Genomic DNA, 17,336 nt, shown 5'->3' on the forward strand with positions numbered 1-17,336 from the left:
GGAATCCGCCCTGTATGTAGCCCAGGCTGGATGGAGTGGAGCGGCCTGATCTCGGCTCACTGCAACCTCCGCCTCCCAGGTTCAAGCGATTCTCCTGCCCCAGCCCCCCAAGTAGCTGGGATTACAGGCACGTGCCACTATGCCCAGCTAATTTTGTGTATCTTTAGTAGAGACGGGGTTTCACCACGCTGGCCAGGCTAGTCTCAAACTCCTGACCTCGTGATCTGCCCGCCTCTGCCTCCCAAAGTGCTGGGATTACAGGTGTGAGCCACTGAGTCTGGCCTAATGTAAATTCTTAATAACAATACTAAAATACACCGTGTAATTCCCATGCTATGAAAGATAATCACCTTTATATTAAACTACCTCAAAAACAAGATTTTAAATAATTTGGGGGCGAGGGGGAAAGAATAACATTACAGATATACAAGAGATGGAGGGTTTGGATTTCGAGATTAAGAACGGGTAAATATACTCTTCAGAGTGGAGTTACTCAATTTTGGCTCCCTTGACATTTCGGTCATTCTTTGTGGTCATTCATTTTGTGGTCACTCATTTTGGTCATTCTTTGTGGCAGGGGCTGCCCTGTACATCTTTTAGTAGCACCCTGGTCTCTACACACTAGATGGCAGTAACACCTGCATCCCCTGTCCCCCACAGGTTTTTGTTTTTTATTTTGTTAAGAGACAGAGTCTTGCTCTGTTGCCCAGGCTGCAGTGCAGCAGTGTGATCATAGCTTACTGTAGCCACAAACTCCTAGGTTCAAGCAATCCTCCTGCTTCAGGCTTCCAAGTAGCTGGGACTACAAGTGCATTCCACTGTGCTCAGCTAAGTTTTTGTGGAGACAGGGTCTCACTTTGTTGCCCAGGCTAATATTGAACTCCTGGCTACAAGTAATCCTCCAAGTCTTAGCCTCCTAAAGTATTAGGATTACAGGCGTGAGCCACTGCGCCCATCCTCCCCTCTACCTCTCCTCTACAGTTCTGACAATCAATTTCTCCACATATTGACAAATGTCACTGAGGGGAGTGGTGGAAGGTAGGGCAAAATCTCAGCAGGTTGCAAACAACAGCTTTACAGGAAAGTTAGTCAACTTCTAAAATGACATATCTGGAAACCTAGAACAAAACTGCTACTTTTTTGAGCAAAAAACGAGGGAAGATCATGGTATGAGTAGAGGGATGATGATAGTATGATTTTAATAATAAAGGTTAACTACCAGTAGTGCTACAACCAGTAGTGCCCAGGGTTGCAGAACTTTGACTTGGAAATCCAGTTCCATTTATAGTCTTGGGCAAGTCACCACCTCTTTGAGCCTGCTTCCTCACCTATAAAGGGTAGGGGTGACAACACTGAGCAAGGTTGCTATGAAGAATAAATGATAAAAATATATATGCAATGCTTTGTAAACCATAAACATTTACAAAGAAAAATAAAAGATCATGAAGTCCTTAAAGATAAAAGAAAACAATACTATAATAATCACACAAAAATTAAAATATTCTGAAGTTTCAATTGTTTATAAACAAAATAAACTTTTCTACAATGTAACAAAAAATTGTGATATCATGGCACTTATAAGAACATATGTAAAAGTAAAAAATGTTTATTGACATTGAAAAAACCCAACATCTTGAAATTAATCATTAAAATCATAAGGTAAACACAAAGGTTAGAATAAAAAACAGATTTATCTACGATCTGAATAGTGGAATTTGAAGTAGCTAAGTTAATCTTTTTATAAAAAGAAACGACAAAACCAAAATTTTAAAATACTGGAAATGATTCTTGAAATCCCTGCAATTAATTTACTGAGGTTTATGTTTGTATTTTCCATCTTACAGCTGTTAGCCATTTTTGGTTTTAAGTTTGCAAAAAAACAAATCACTAATAAAAATCATAAACAACCAAAACTGCATTAACATTTACTGCCACAAACATATTTTATGGTGAATACAAAATATGAGCCACTGGAAAAGTCCATTAAAGACTGAAAACAAGTGACTTACTATTTACTGGGTTTATGACGGACTAAATTACTGGAGTGATTTTCTTTATCATGAGGTATTTAGAAGTCACTAAAACATTTTTTTTTTTTTTTTCCTGAGATGAGGTCTCTCCACAAATTGTCCAGGCTGGTCTCAAACTCTTAGGCTTAAGCAATCTTCCTGCCTCAGACTCCAGAGTGGATGGGATTATAGGCATGAGCTACCACACCCAGCATTCCAAAAGCTTTTTAAAAAAAATTTCAATTTTGTTCTCCCTTAAGCTGCCATACTATTTCTCTTTCATTCACAATTCCATTACTTTTTGAAAGAATTGCCTTACCTCAGTATTACCTTTCTACTCACATGAACCTTAATCTGTTGCAGCTGACCTAACAATTCTCCTGAATCTATTTTACCAAAATTATCTTATACAAATAACATTAAACAATAATAGCTGATTTTATTAGTCCATTCTCGAACTGCTATAAAGAAACACCCGACACTGGGTAATTTATAAAGAAACAATGTTTAACTAGCTTATGGTTCTGCAGGCTGTATAGGAAGCATGGTGGAGTCTGCTTCCGGGGAGGCCTCAGGAAGCTTCCAATGATGGTGGAAGGAGAAGGGGGAGCAGCACTCCACATGGCTGGAGAAAGGGGAGGTGCCACACACTTTTAAACGACCAGATCTCATGACAACTCACTTACTATCACCAGAACTGCTCCAAGGGGAAAATCCACCCCGATGATCCAATCACCTACCACCAGGCCCCACCTCCAACACTGGAGATTAAAATTTGACATGAGATTTGGGTGGGGACAGATCCAAAACATACCACTGATGTTTAAATAACATTTTCAGACATTCTTATAAATGCCTTACTTTTAATCCTTATAACAACCCTATGAGGTACCTTTACTTATATCTGTTTTTTTAGGTATAGGAGCTAAGGAAATTAAATCACTTGTGGCAGATCTGGGATTTGAATACAGCAGTCTAGTTCCTTGCTTTTAACTATGATGACACACTATTTTTCTTGAAAATCTCTGTTCACTTTGAAATCGCCTTTGCAAATATATCAATGAGAAAATTATGACAGTAAAAAAGATCTGAGCTAACCCAGCCTCCATCTTCCCTTTCCTTAAATTATTACTGTGCTATTGGGCTGAGCTAACTTTGGAAGACATTTAGGCTATAGTTTAAATGATAACAGACCTTGCCCAAAACTCATCTTCTTTTGCAAAGCTAATGAAAGGCCATGAACTTGGGGAAGAGAGGAGACTGATTCTGCTAAGGTGTAGACATAGATTGTCAGCTGTGCCTGCAAATAATATAACTATTGTGGACTGGCTTTTTGAGATACCTTTCCAGGTGTTTTTGCATGGCTGACAACTATGGCTTCACCTGAACCTTCCAATCCAGATGAAATCATAGGATTTCATCTCTGCCCCAACCAACCTGCAGCAAGCCTTGCCTCCCTGACCACTTCCCCAAAACTGCCTTTGAAAATCCCCTAACCCTCAGGAGTTCGAAACCAGCCTGGCCAAAATGGTGAAACCTCGTCTCTACCAAAAATACAAAAAATTAGCTGGGTATAGTGGTGGGCACCTGTAATCCCAGCTACTTGGGAGGCTGAGGCAGGAGAATTGCTTGAACCTGGGAGGCGGAGGTTGCAATGAGCAGAGATTGTGCCACTACACACCAGCCTCCTGGGTGACAGACCAAGACTCTGTCTCAAAAAAAAAAAAAGAAAAAGAAAGAAAGAAAAAAAGAAAAACCCCTAACCCACAAGATGATTTGCGTACTAACTCCATCTCCCGCGTGGTGTGGCCAGCCTTGTGTCTATTAAACTCTTTCTTTACTGCAACGCTGTGGTCTTCATTTGTGCAGCTGGCTGGAAGAAACCCTTGGGCGATTACAACTTTGCTAACACACATTATGCTTTTCCGTTTGTCCTTTAGTGGCAGTGTTCCCCAATATCCTTCACTTGGTATCTTCTCTCTATTCCCTAACAATTTCATCCATTGTAATCATTACCTTTAGGGTGAGTCCTTCAAAATCCACATCTCAAACACTTACCTCATTCACAAGTAGCAAATTTTCACAAGCAAACTTAAACATCTGGTGGCATAAAACTCAATCAAAATGAACATCATAAACAATTTCCTTCAAACTCATAAGGTCCCTATTAACTCTGTTTTTCCTCCTAGCTGTGCAGGTTCTAAACTTCTAGGAGTTGCTCAGCTGATTTCTAATCTTCCTGCATCTCTACGGACAGTCGGGTGCCAGATCCTGCCCTACCTTCTCATGCTTCTTGCATCCATTCCTTCCTTTTTATCCTCAGTCACTGTATCACAATCACATTCTTATTGGAATATGTGAAAGTAAAATAAAATCTCCAGACCCCAAATTCACTATGCCAGGGGTCTACAACCCTAGGGTCATGGACCATAACTGGTATGAACTGGAATACACAGCAGGAGGTGAGCAGTGGGCAAGTGAGTGAAGCTTCATCTGTATCTACAGCCACTTCCCATTGCTTGTGTTACTGCCTGAGCTCCACTACTGTCAAATCAGCAGTGGCATTAGATTCTCATAGGAGCGCAAACCCTATTATGAACTGCACATGTGAGGGATCTAGGTTGTATGCTCCTTATGAGAATCTACTGTCCGATGACCTGTCACTATCTTCCATCACCCCCAGGTGGGACCATCTAGTTGCAGGAAAACAAGCTTAGGGTTCCTATTGATTCTGCACTATGGTGATCTGTATAATTATTTCATTATATATTACAATGTAATAATAGAAACAAAGTGCACAATAAATGTAATGCAACTGAATCACCCTGAAACCATTCCCTCCTTCCTCATGCCCATCTGTGGAAAAACTGTATTCCACAAAACTGGTCCCTGGTGCCAAAAAGTTTGGGGTTTGCTACACTATGTTAAAGAGGAAAAGTTAAGCTCGAAGCTGAGTCATGCAAGAAACTCATTCCTTTGTTTTGAAACATTTAGAAGGCCAGATGTCCCCGCAGGTAGCTACTCTGTTTACTTTATCTTCTGTAAAGTGCTGATTTACTGAGCTGAGATGAATACATAGTTGACTATTCTTCCAGCCCTCCCTTTTTCTCTCCATCTCTTCATTCCTTTTTTTCTCTTTCTTTCTCTCCCTCCCTCTTTCTCTCTCTCTTTTTTTTTTTTTTTTTTTAAGAGACAGAGCCCCACTCTGTTGCCCAGCTTGGTCTGTTCTTTCATATTCTCCAGAGGATTTTAGAAATCTTGGTTGCAAGGACTGTGTGTTAGTCATCTTTGCATCTTCTCTCCCCCTCCCCAAGGCTAACATGCTGCCTTGGTTCAATATATTTTTCTAAATGAAATCACTGAATAATGCTTATTAGTGAAGGAAAAGAAAAAAATTTTATTCACACCTTAGGAACACAATGTGTTTTTACCTGCTATATTCTTCTTTTTGTAGTGTTCTGATAAAAGTCTTACACCATTTTTTTTAGTTACCCCAGGTTGGTGACAGCTCAGATGCTATTATAAATGATCTTTTAAAGTTTTATTTTCCAATTATGTATTGGTAGTATATGGTAAAAATTGATATTTTTATATTGAAATTATAATCAGTAGTCTTGCTAAATTCACTTATTAATTATAATAGTTTGCTTGTATATTCTTTTGGGATTTCATAAATAAAATTATGTCTACTGTAATTAAAGTTAGTTTTTATTCCTTTTTTCCCTACTTTTGTACCTTTTATTTCTTCTTTTCTGTATCTCACTGCTAGGAGCTCCAGTATAAACCTGAATAGGAGTGATGAAAGTAGACATTCTTATCTTGTTCTCAATTTTTGGTGAGAAGAGTTGAGTATTTCCTCATGTTATGTTAGTGGTATTTTTGTAGATACCCTCTATCAAATTAAGTCACCTTCCTAAACATTTTCATCATGATAATGGTGTGTTTAATTGTATCAATTTTTTTTTTTTTTTTTTTTTTTTTTGAGACAGAGTCTCGCACTGTCACTCAGGCTGGTGGAGTGCAGTGGCGCAATCTTGGTTCACCGCAAGCTCCACCTCCCGGGTTCACGCCATTCTCCTGCCTCAGCCTCCCCAGTAGCTGGGACTACAGGCGCCGCCACCATGCCTACTTTTTTTTTTTTTTTTTGTATTTTTAGTAGAGATGGGGTTTCACTGTTTTAGCCAGGATGGTCTCGATCTCCTGACCTCATGATCTGCCCACCTTGGCCTCCCAAAGTGCTGGGATTACAGGTGTGAGCCACTGCGCCCAGCCATATCAAATGTTTTTTATTTAGTAAGATGTTCATATAATTTTCTTTTATTCTGTTAATATTATGAATCACAATGGGCTTTTTCAAACCAATTTGGAGTTCCTGGTACAAATCCCACTTGATCATAATGGAGTATCTCTTTTTTTCTTTTTTTTTGAGACAGATTTTAATTCTTGTTGTCCAGGCTGGAGTGCAATGGCACAATCTCGGCTCACTGCAACCTCTGCTTCCCAGGTTCAAATGATTCTCCTGCCTCAGCCTCCCAAGTGGCTGGGATTACAGGCATGCGCCACCATGCTTGGCGAATTTTTAAATTTTTAGTAGAGATGGGTTTTCTCCATGTTGGTCTGGCTGGTCTCGAACGCCTGACCTCCGGAGATTTGCCCACCTTGGCCTCCCAAAGTGCTAGGATTATAGGTGTGAGCCACTGTGCCCAGCCTCATTTTTATATATATCTAAATTTTAACTTACAATGTTTTATTTACTATTTGTGGTTTACTGGCCTACAATTTTATTTTCTTGTGATGCTCTTGTCAAATTTTGGTGTAGGGGTTATTTTGGCCTTAGAAAGAATACCTCTCTCTACTTTTTAAAACATTAACTACAATACAATTACCATACCAAAAAATAATTGACACTATTTCCTTATATCATCAAACTCACCAAATGTTCAACTTGCCAACTATTCCACAATTTTTAAACTCCTTTGTCTGTTTGAGTCAGTATCCAAACAAGGGCACACAGATGTCATAAGCTGATATATGTTTTAAGTCTTTGTTTTGTTTTGCTTTGTTTCCTAAGAGTCTCACTCTGGCACCCAGGCTGGAGTGCAGTGGTGCGATCTCGGCTCACTGCAACCTCCACCTCCACGGTTCAAGTGATTCTCGTGCCTCAGCCTCCTGAGCAGCTGGGACTACAGGCACGCGCTACCACGCCAGGCTAATTTTTGTATTTTTTGTAGAGGTGGAGTCTTGTTATGTTGCTCAGGCTGGTCTTGAACTCCTGGGCTCAAGTGATCCACCTGCCTCGGCCTCTCAAAGTGTGGGGATTACAGGTGTGAGCAACTGCACCTGGTCAATATACCTTTTAAGTCTTTTTCAACCTATACATTTCCCCTTCATCCCTTTTTTTCTTCCTTACATTTAATCTGATGGAGAAACCAAGTTGTTTGCTTCACCAGGCATTTCCCACAGTCTAGATTTTCCTGATTGCGTACTTGTGGTGTACTTTAACATATTCCTCTGTCCGCTGTATTTCCTATAAATTAGTAGTTGAATCCATATTGTTGACTTCTTATAAATTTTCTATTGATGTTTAATATATGTATAGAAAAGTACATAGATGATAAATATGTAGCTTGATTAATTTTAACACTGTAGTTACATGTCATGTAACTAACATCCAAAAGTATGACTAATAAAAGATGAAAATTCATGCACTTGTTTTTTATTAACCTTTTCTTAAACATACATATAGCTCACATTTATTTCAATGTTTAATATTAGATATGTTTTGCATCTTTATTAGGAAGTTCGGTGACAATTTTATAACCAGAAATATGCCACAGGAACTTAACACTTGTTTGGTAACAATTAGCCTATGGTAAAATCGGTTTCATTATATGTCATTTCACTTAAAGTCTCAGTTTCGAAGAACCCACTGATGATAAATGAGGACTTACTGAACAACAGTCTTGGTTTTACCATGGGGGATATGTTTTAAGACATCCCCTGTAGATGCCTGAAACCACAGCAAGTACAAAACCTGATTGTTGTCAACCAAAACACATTTCTGCTCACGTCTTCCACTCACAGATTTAATGCATTTTCCCTCTTAACTAAATACTTATGCATGAATTGTGATCATAACTTTCAGTCTGAGGTGCAACAAGAAAATAAACTAGTTTCTTTTTCCTTCTTCACAATTTTACAGATAGGAGATGTGGTCTTACTACAGATCTTAGCACTCTCACCACACCATTCTTTTTCTTTCCTTATTGAGAACATTTACCTTTTCACTTAAGGGAAGCACTTTATAGATCAAGCTTGTCCAACCCATAGCCATGGCCCACTGCAGCCCAGGATGGCTTTGAATGTGGCCCAACGCAAATTCATAAACTTTCTTAAAACATGATGAGTTTTTCCAGGATTTATTTATTTATTTATTTAAACTCATCAGCTATCACTAGTGTTAGTGTGTTTTATGTGTGGCCCATGACAATTCTTATTCTTCCAACGTGGTCCAGGGAAGCCAGAAGATTGGACACCCTTGTTACAGATTCTCTTTGACATAAGGGTTACTACAACATAAGCACTAGGATACCATGACAGGTGATCTAATAACCCTAAGTGACTAACGGGAAGGGAGTATATATAGTGTGGATATGTTCCACAAAGGGATGATTTATGTCCTGGGCTAGACAGAGCTGGACAACACGGGACTTCATCGGGCTACTCAAAAGAGCATGCAATTTGAAATTTATGAATTATTTATTTCTGGAATTTTCCATTTAATATTTTTGGACCATGGTTGACCACGGGTAACTAAAATGGGGGAAAGCAAAACTGTGGATAAGGGGAGGCCACTGCAACTATTAATCTGAATAAACGTAAGTAACAGATTCTCTATATTCACCATGCTTATCCATACTTACAATCATTTCAATACTTTGAAGACCAAAGAGTTCCTTTCACCCAAATGGTACTTGTGGCAATATTACATAATTCTACAGAAAATATAGAGGGGATCAGACCAATAAGACACAAGGGCATTCCAAGAATTTTAACATGGGATTGAGAAAGAGGACTAGATACAAAGTGATATCCCGTAAAATAAGAGGAAGACAAACAGAAGGTGGCATAGAAAGCCAAAGGAGCCACACAAGTTTAGATGTGGAGCAGCCTCATTGAAACCTCTTCATTTTAAGATTATAAAACTGATTCTCCAGAGAGACAGGTGACTTAAGACCACCAACTCATGAAAAGCTGTGGCCAGGGCCTCCCACAGTCAGCCACTGTGACTTCATAGCTAGTGTGGGCCGGGGGGGGGGGGGGTGGTTTCTACAATTTCTGTTTATTTGGAAACACAGAATAGCTTATTGCTTATTTCCCACATATTTTAAAAATGTACGCATTTTAAACGATTTTTTCCAAAAATAAGCCCATTAAATTTACTGAAAAAAATTATCTAATTTTCACCATGGGAGGGCAGTCTTATTCTAATAAGTTATAGAAGTCTGAAAATAAAGACATCAAAGCCAGGTCTACTTTAAAATAGTCTTAAACCACTGCTAATTATATTTTAAAAATTTAGACAATAACATCTAACTAGAAGAAAAAATAACAACACAGAATCTGACTAATAAAAATACTTAGGAAAACAAAAAGATGAAATATTTGAAAACTAGGACAAACAGAATTGTGCTTCATATACGAAAGAATCTAAGTCACTTCACCGTACTGGAAAACCTTAATAAGAACAAAAGAACAGCACCACACATTTACTAAGGTCATACCATGTAACAATAACAAATGAAGCAGATTATTGATTGATTGATTGATTGATTGGTTGGTTGACTGAGATGGAGTCTCGCTGTCACCCAGGCTGCAATGCAGTAATGCAACCTCGGCTTTGCAACCTCTGCCTCCCAGGTTCAGGAGATTCTCCCACCTCAGCCTCCCAAGAAGCTGAGATTACAGGCACATGCCACCATGCCCAGTTAACTTTTATATTTTTAGTAGCGACGGGGTTTCACCATGTTGGCCAGGCTGGCCTCAAACTCCTGACCTCAAGTGATCCACCTGCCTTGGCCTCTCACGGTGCTGGGATTCCAGGCAAGAACCATCACACCCAGTCAAAAATGAAGCAGTTTAAATGCAATGTTTAAATACTAAGCACTCAATCATCATGAAATCTTATGATGGTAGATGTAGACACACCAATCTCAAAAATTATATGAAAATGCAAAGGACTTACAACAGTGAAAACAATTTGGAAAAAGAACAACAAAATTAGAGGATGTATACTCCCCAATGGCAAAACTTACTGTAAAACTACCCTAATTAGGAGAGCGTGAGACTGGTATAAGGCAGACACACAGATCAATAGAACAGAACTTTTTAACATGTCTTTTTACAATTGTCTTTTTAAAGACAATTAAAAAGTTAAAATTAAAAAAGTTAAAAGACAACTTTTAACAATTGTCTTTTTAACAAATGGTGCAGAGACAATTGGATATTCATATGCAAAAAAGTGAACTTAGATCCTAACCTCACACCACACACAAAAATTAAATCAAAGTAGATCATAGACCTAAACATAAGAGATAAAACTTATAAAACTTCTGGAAGAAACAGGAAAAAATATTTAAGACCTTAGGCAAAGAGTTCTTAGACTTGACACCAAAAGCATGAATAATAAAAGATAAAAATTCATAAACTGGTCCCAGTGCAGTGGCTGATGTCTGTAATCCCAGCACTATGGGAAGCTGAGGTGGGAGGATTGCTTGAGCCTAGGAGTTCAAGACCAGACTGGGCGACATAGGGAGACCTCATCTCTACAAACAATAAAAAAAATTAGCCAGGTGTGGAGGCACATGTCTGTGGTCTCAGCTACTCGAGATGCTGAGGAGGGAGAATCACTGGAGGTTGAGGTGGGAGGATCACTTGAGCCTGGGAGGTTAAAGTTGCAGTAAGTTGTGATTGCGCCACTGCACACCAGCCTGGGCAACAGTAAGACAGTGTCTCCAAAAGATAATTTATAAATTAGACTTTATAAAATTAATATTTATGTGTCAAAAGGCTATTAAGAAGATGAAAAGCCTGGGCACAAGGGCTCATGCCTGTAATCCCAACACTTTGGGAGGAGAGTGGATCGCTTAAGCCCAGGAATTCAAGATCAGCTTGAGCAACATGGCAAAACCCTCTCTACAAAAAATACAAAAATTAGCTGGGTGTGATGGCATATGCCTGTGGTCTCAGCTACTCGGGAGGCTGAGGTGGGAAGATTACTTGAGCCCAGGAGGTGGAAGTTTCAGTGAACCAAGAACCTACTACTGCATTCCAGCCTGGGCAACAAAGCAAGCCTCTGTCAAAAAAAAAAAAAAAAAAAAAAAAAAAAAAAAAAAAAAAAAAAAAAAAGAAAAAGAAAAGAAAAAAGACAAAAAGAAAGAAAAAGACTAATCATACACTAGAAGAAAAATATTACAAGCTATATATTTGATAAAGGACTTATATCCAGAATATAAAAGAACCCTTACAACGTATAATAAGACAAAAACCCAATTAAAAAAGGCAAACTGGGGGGTGGGTGTGGAGGCTTATGCTTGTAATCCCAGCACTTTGGGAGGCCGAGGTGGGCAGATCACTAGGTCAGGAGATCGAGACCATCCTGGCTAACACAGTGAAACCCTGCCTCTACCAAAAATACAAAAAATTAGCCAGGAATGGTGGCGGGCACCTGTAGTCCCAGCTACTCAGGAGGCTGAGGCAGGAGAATGGCGTGAACCCGGAAGGCGGAGCTTGCAGTGAGCCCAGATCGTGCCACTGCACTCCAGCCTGGGTAACATAGCGAGACTCTGTCTCAAAAAAAAAAAAAAAAAAAGAAAAAAAAAAGAAAAAGAAAAGAAAAGAAAAGGGCAAATTGATATACAGTTTTAATGTAATTCCTACCAAAATCCCAGCAAGATTTACTTTATTTATTTTTGAGACGGAGTTTCGCTCTTCTTGCCCAGGCAGGATTGCAAAGGCATGAGCTCTGCTCACTGCAAACTCTGCCCCCTGGGTTTGAGTGATTCTCCTGTCTCAGCCTCCTGAGTAGCTGGGATTACAGGCACCTGCCACCATGCCCGGCTAATTTTTTTGTATTTTTAGTAGAGATGGGGTTTCACCATGTTGGCCAGGCTGGTCTTGAACTCCTGTCTTCAAGTGATCCGCCTGCCTTAGCCTCCCAAAGTGCTGGGATTACAAGTGTGAGCCACCACACGTGGCCAGATTTCTTATAGACACAGACTAGATCATTCTAAAATTTATAAAGAAAGGCAAAGGAACTAGAACAGCCAAAATAATTCTGAAAAAAGAATACAGTGAGAAAAATCATTCTACTTGATTTCAAGACTTATGATACAACTATAGTAATCAAGACTAGGTTGTGTTGTCAGGAAGACAGACATATAAATAAAGAGAACTGAAAAAGAAAAGCCAGATATAGCACTGAGTGCAGACAATTTATTTTTGACATAGGCACCAAAGCAATTACTGAAGGAAAGACAGTCTTTTAAAAAAATGGTACCAGAGCAATTGAATATCCATAAAAAAACCTCTCAAACCCTATATAAACATTAACTCAAAATGAATCATAAAAGTAAAATGTCAAGCTATACTTTTAGAAAATAACATAGATGAAAATCTTTGAGAGCTAGGATTTTGTAAAGAGTTCTTAGATATGACAACAAAAGCATGATCCATAAAAGAAAAAAAGAATCAATAAACTGGACTTCACCAAAATTTAAAACTTTTGCTCTCTGAAAGATGCTAAGAAGATGAAAAGGCATGCAACAGAATGGAGAAAATCTTTGCAAACTACATATCCTACAAAGGTACTCCTAGTTCTAGTATCTAGAACTCATGAAACGCAATAGCAAATGAACAATTCAATGGGAAAATGGGCAAAGGACACGAACAGACATTTCACTAAAGAGAATACACAGATAGCAAATAAGCACATGAAAAGATTCTGAACATCATTAGCTACTTGGGAAATGCAAATTAAAACCACAGTAATATATCACTACATACCTATTAGAATGGCTAAAATAAAAATGTGTTAAAACATCAAATGCTAGTGAAGATGTCGAGAAACTGAATCACTCATACGCTGTTCGTGGGAATGTAAAATGGTACAGCTGTTTTGGAAAATAGTTTGGCATGTTTTTAAAAACTAAACATGCACTTACCGTATGACCCAGCAATTATACTCGGGGCATGTACCCAAGAGAAATGAAGACTCATGTTGACACAAAAACCTGTACATGAATGTTTAGAACAAGTTTATTAGTATTAGCCCAGACTGGAGGCAGCCTAGATGTTTTTTCAGTGGACAGTTAAACCAACAGTGGTACATCTATTTCATGGAATATCACTCAGTAATAAAAAGGAATAAACCAGTGATACATGCAGCACCTCAAATGAATCCTCAGAGAATTACGTTTAGTGACACATTTCCAAAAGGTTATATATTGTATGATTCCATTTCTATAACATTCCTGAAATAACAAAACTGTAAAAATTGAGAAAAGATTAGTGGTTGCCAGGGGCTAAAGGTGAAGGGGGAAGAGCAAGAGATTTATGTACCTATAAAAGGGCAACACGTTAAACTCTTGCAGGGATAAAAATGTTCTATAATTCTACTATCTCAACTTCAACATCCTGATTGTAATACTGTACCACAGTTTTGCAAGATGTTATCATTAGGGGAAACTGGGTAAAAGGTACATGGGATCTTTCTGTATTATTTCTCATAACTGCATGTGACTCAATAATGAAATCAAAATAACATTTTTAATTAAAAAGTAAATGATTGCAGTAGAATCTAAGGTAATAGGAGAAATCAACACCAGGGCCCACTTGAGAATGGTTTTATAAAATGGTCAGACAGTATTTTTAATCACTCTCAACCTTGGGGATTTATAAATAAAACAAAATGAAAAATAAGGGTTATAAAGACAAACATCTGAATCTTGAAAAAGATGACTGTAGATTGCCTGATGAGAGTTTCATCCCTGGACTATGTCTACCAAGCATTGCCAAAACACATATAAGGTTGTACACAGTGTACAGTATACTTTGTATTTTATTTTTGAGATGGAAGTCTCGCTCTGCTGTCCAGGCTGGAGTGCAGGGGCGTGATCTTGGCTCACTGCAATCTCCACCTCCCAGGTTCAAGCAATTCTCCTGCCTCAGCCTCCTGAGTAGCTGGGATTACAGGCGTACACCACCATGCTACACTAATTTTGTATTTTTAATAGAGATGGGGTTTCACCATGTCACTCGGCTGGTCTTGAACTTCTTGAACTCCTGACCTCAAGTGATCTGCCCGCTTCAGGCTCCCAAAGTGCTGGGATTACAGGTGTGAGCCACCGCACCAGGCTCAGAAAACTCTTGCATCTCTGGATGTTTTCCTCCAAATTTAACAATTCCTTTTTTTTTTAAGTTTTACTTTTCTGAATGAGATTTTATCCCAATATTTGTTAAAAACATGATTCTTTCTCCGCTGACTTACCTTTGGCAAAAATAAATTAATCAGAAATTTGTAAGCCTATATCTGAACTTTATTCCACTGCTCAAGTGTCTATCCTTTTGCCAATACTTTATTTAGATCTTCCTCAATGTTTGCAATTTTCAGCATGCAATTCTTACACAAATCTTATTAGATGTTAACTAAATATTTCCATCTCCAATTATTCATTCTTTTTCTTTTTTTTGAGACGGAGTCTCGCCCAGTCGCCCAGGCTGAAGTGCAGGGGCACAATCTCGGCTCACTACAACCTTGGTCTACTGGGTTCAAGCGATTCTTCTGCCTCAGCCTCCCAAGTAGCTGGGACTACAGGTATGTGCCACCACGCCCAGCTAATTTTTGTATTTTTCGTAGAGATGGAGTTTCACCACATTGGCCAGGCTGGTCTTGAACTCCTGACTGTGTGATCCACCGACCTCGGCCTCCCAAAGTGTTGGGATTACAGGGGTGAACCACCACGCCCGGTCTCCAATTATTCATTCTAGTATATAGAAATAACATTGATTTTTGTACACTGACTTCAATCTTTGCAAAGCTAGAATTACTGTGCTTTGGGAATGATATTTAAAGGAAGGTGAGCACAAAGTGTAAGATATGTGTATTTTAAACAGTTGATGTTTAAAAAAATGTATACTTGTTTTTTTTTTTTTAAGATGAAGTCTTGCTCTGTCACCCAGGCTGGAGTGTGATGGTACAATCTTGGCTCACTGCAACCTCTGCTTCCCGGGTTCAAGTGATTCTCCTGCCTTAGCCTCCCAAGTAGCTGGGATTACAGGCATGCACCACTGAGCCCAGCTAATTTTTGTAGTTTTAGTAGAGTTGGGGTTTTGCCATGTTGACCACACTGGTCTTGAACTTCTGACCTCAAGTGATCCGCCTGCTTCGGCCTCCCAAAGTGCTGGGATTACAGGCCGTGAGCTACCACACCCAGCCTAGGGTACATTTTTGTAATTAAATTTTCATTGTTTTCATAGCAATCATTTATAAAACATTCCAGATGTTTTATAATAATGTTTTATAAATGTATCTCAAACTATATAATCCCTTATTAACTTACAGAAGGTAATCTTTCTGCTTAATGTACCTTTTACCCACATTAGAGAAGAAAAAAAGGTATCAGGCTGCCTTACAAAAAAACCAAATGTAATTAGGGAGACTCACTGTGTGTACCAAGTACCAGTCAAACAGAAAAGTGATTGCGGGAGGAATTTACTCCTCCTTCCTTGTTATGGTTTTAATGTTTGTCTCCTCCAAAAATCATGTTGAAACCTAACTGCCATCATAACAGTATTAAGAGGTGGGAACTTTAAGAAGTATTTAGGTTATCTGATGCTGTTATTACAGGAGTGGAACCACCCCCTCTTGCTCTCTTTAACCCAGCAAGAAGTCCCTTGCCAAATGCTGGTGCCTTGATCTTGGACTTCGCAATCTCCAGAACTGTGAGGAAATAAATTCCTGTTCATTATAAATTATTCAGTGTGTGGTATTCTGTTATAGTAGCAAAAGATGAACTAAGGCACTCCCCAAATGCCTTTTTGCTTTGTGGTATCTCAGGGTATCTTTTTTATTTAATCGAAGAAAAAATAAATCAATACCATGAAAGATTCAAGTCCAAAAGTTTTTTGTATCTTTTTCCTGCCCTTTCCTCCAATTATCTAATACGATGGATTATGTATTCCCCAAATTAAAGGGTCTACTTCTATCTGCACCTCCTCAACAAAAGTATTTCCCAATGATTTCACTAAGTAAAATGCATCTTTCCACCCTTTCCTAGTCCTGAAAATGTGATTTCTAAAAGTACAAAGTACTCAGTACTAGTCATTGTAGAGGAAACTTTGAATTAATTATGTAGAAAATCATTTTTTAATTGTGTATATAATTTTGGGACTTTGCTTCTGTGAGGGTGGAGTACTGGCTACTCCCCGTGCCTATGAGTGCTCTCTTGCTTTTTCTGCAGCCTGTGATTGGTTGTGTGCTGGCTTTTATACCCACCCCTCCTTATTTGGCGAGGATTCTATGATATCTTCTAGTTTTGTTGTCATGTGGCTTATTGATTTGAAATGTACTTTCATCTCATGTGGTTTATAGGAGCTAACTGAAAGACCAAACAATAAATAGTCCAGCTGTCTAGATACTAAAGATTTACAAAATGTCTTTCAAACAAACAGCTAGTCTCTCAAAAGCAATTAAAGAGAAGGTCAAATTACCATATTCTTTTTTCTTTTTTTTTTTTGAGATGGAGTTTCACTGCAACCTCTGCCTCCCAGGTTCAAGCGATTCTCCTGCCTCAGCCTCCCGAGCGGCTGGGATTACAGGCGCCCATCACCATGCCCAGCTAATTTTTATCTTTTTAGTAGAGACCAGGTTTTGCCATGTTGGCCAGGCTGGTCTCGAACTCCTGACCTCAGGTCATCCACCTGCCTCAGCTTCCCAAAGTGCTGGGATTACAGGCGTGAGCCACTGAGCCCGGCCAAAATTACCATTTTCATATGAACCACATGTGCCTAAAAAATTCAAGAGAATCAACTGAAAACCTGTAACACAGAGTCATAGGTATAACCAGCAAGAGGTTAGTATCTATGAGATATAATGAATCTGTAAAAATCAGTTTTAAAAAATTACGTAGGCCGGGCGCGGTGGCTCACGCCTGTAATCCCAGCACTTTGGGAGGCCGAGGCGGGCGGATCACAAGGTCAGGAGATCGAGACCACGGTGAAACCCCGTCTCTACTAAAAATACAAAAAATTAGCCGGGCGCGGTTGTGG

At 39.0% G+C, this 17,336-nt stretch overlaps 1 protein-coding gene across 5 annotated transcripts in view; it reads right to left on the minus strand.

The window, feature by feature from the left end:
* The window catches only part of CENP (centromere protein P), a 275,211-nt gene that overhangs the window by 153,300 nt on the left and 104,575 nt on the right, over nt 1–17,336 (minus strand). The gene's annotated exons all lie outside the window — the stretch shown is intronic.

Source organism: Macaca nemestrina, chromosome 14 (genome assembly GCF_043159975.1).
Source record: "Macaca nemestrina isolate mMacNem1 chromosome 14, mMacNem.hap1, whole genome shotgun sequence".
Taxonomy (NCBI): Eukaryota; Metazoa; Chordata; class Mammalia; order Primates; family Cercopithecidae; genus Macaca; species Macaca nemestrina.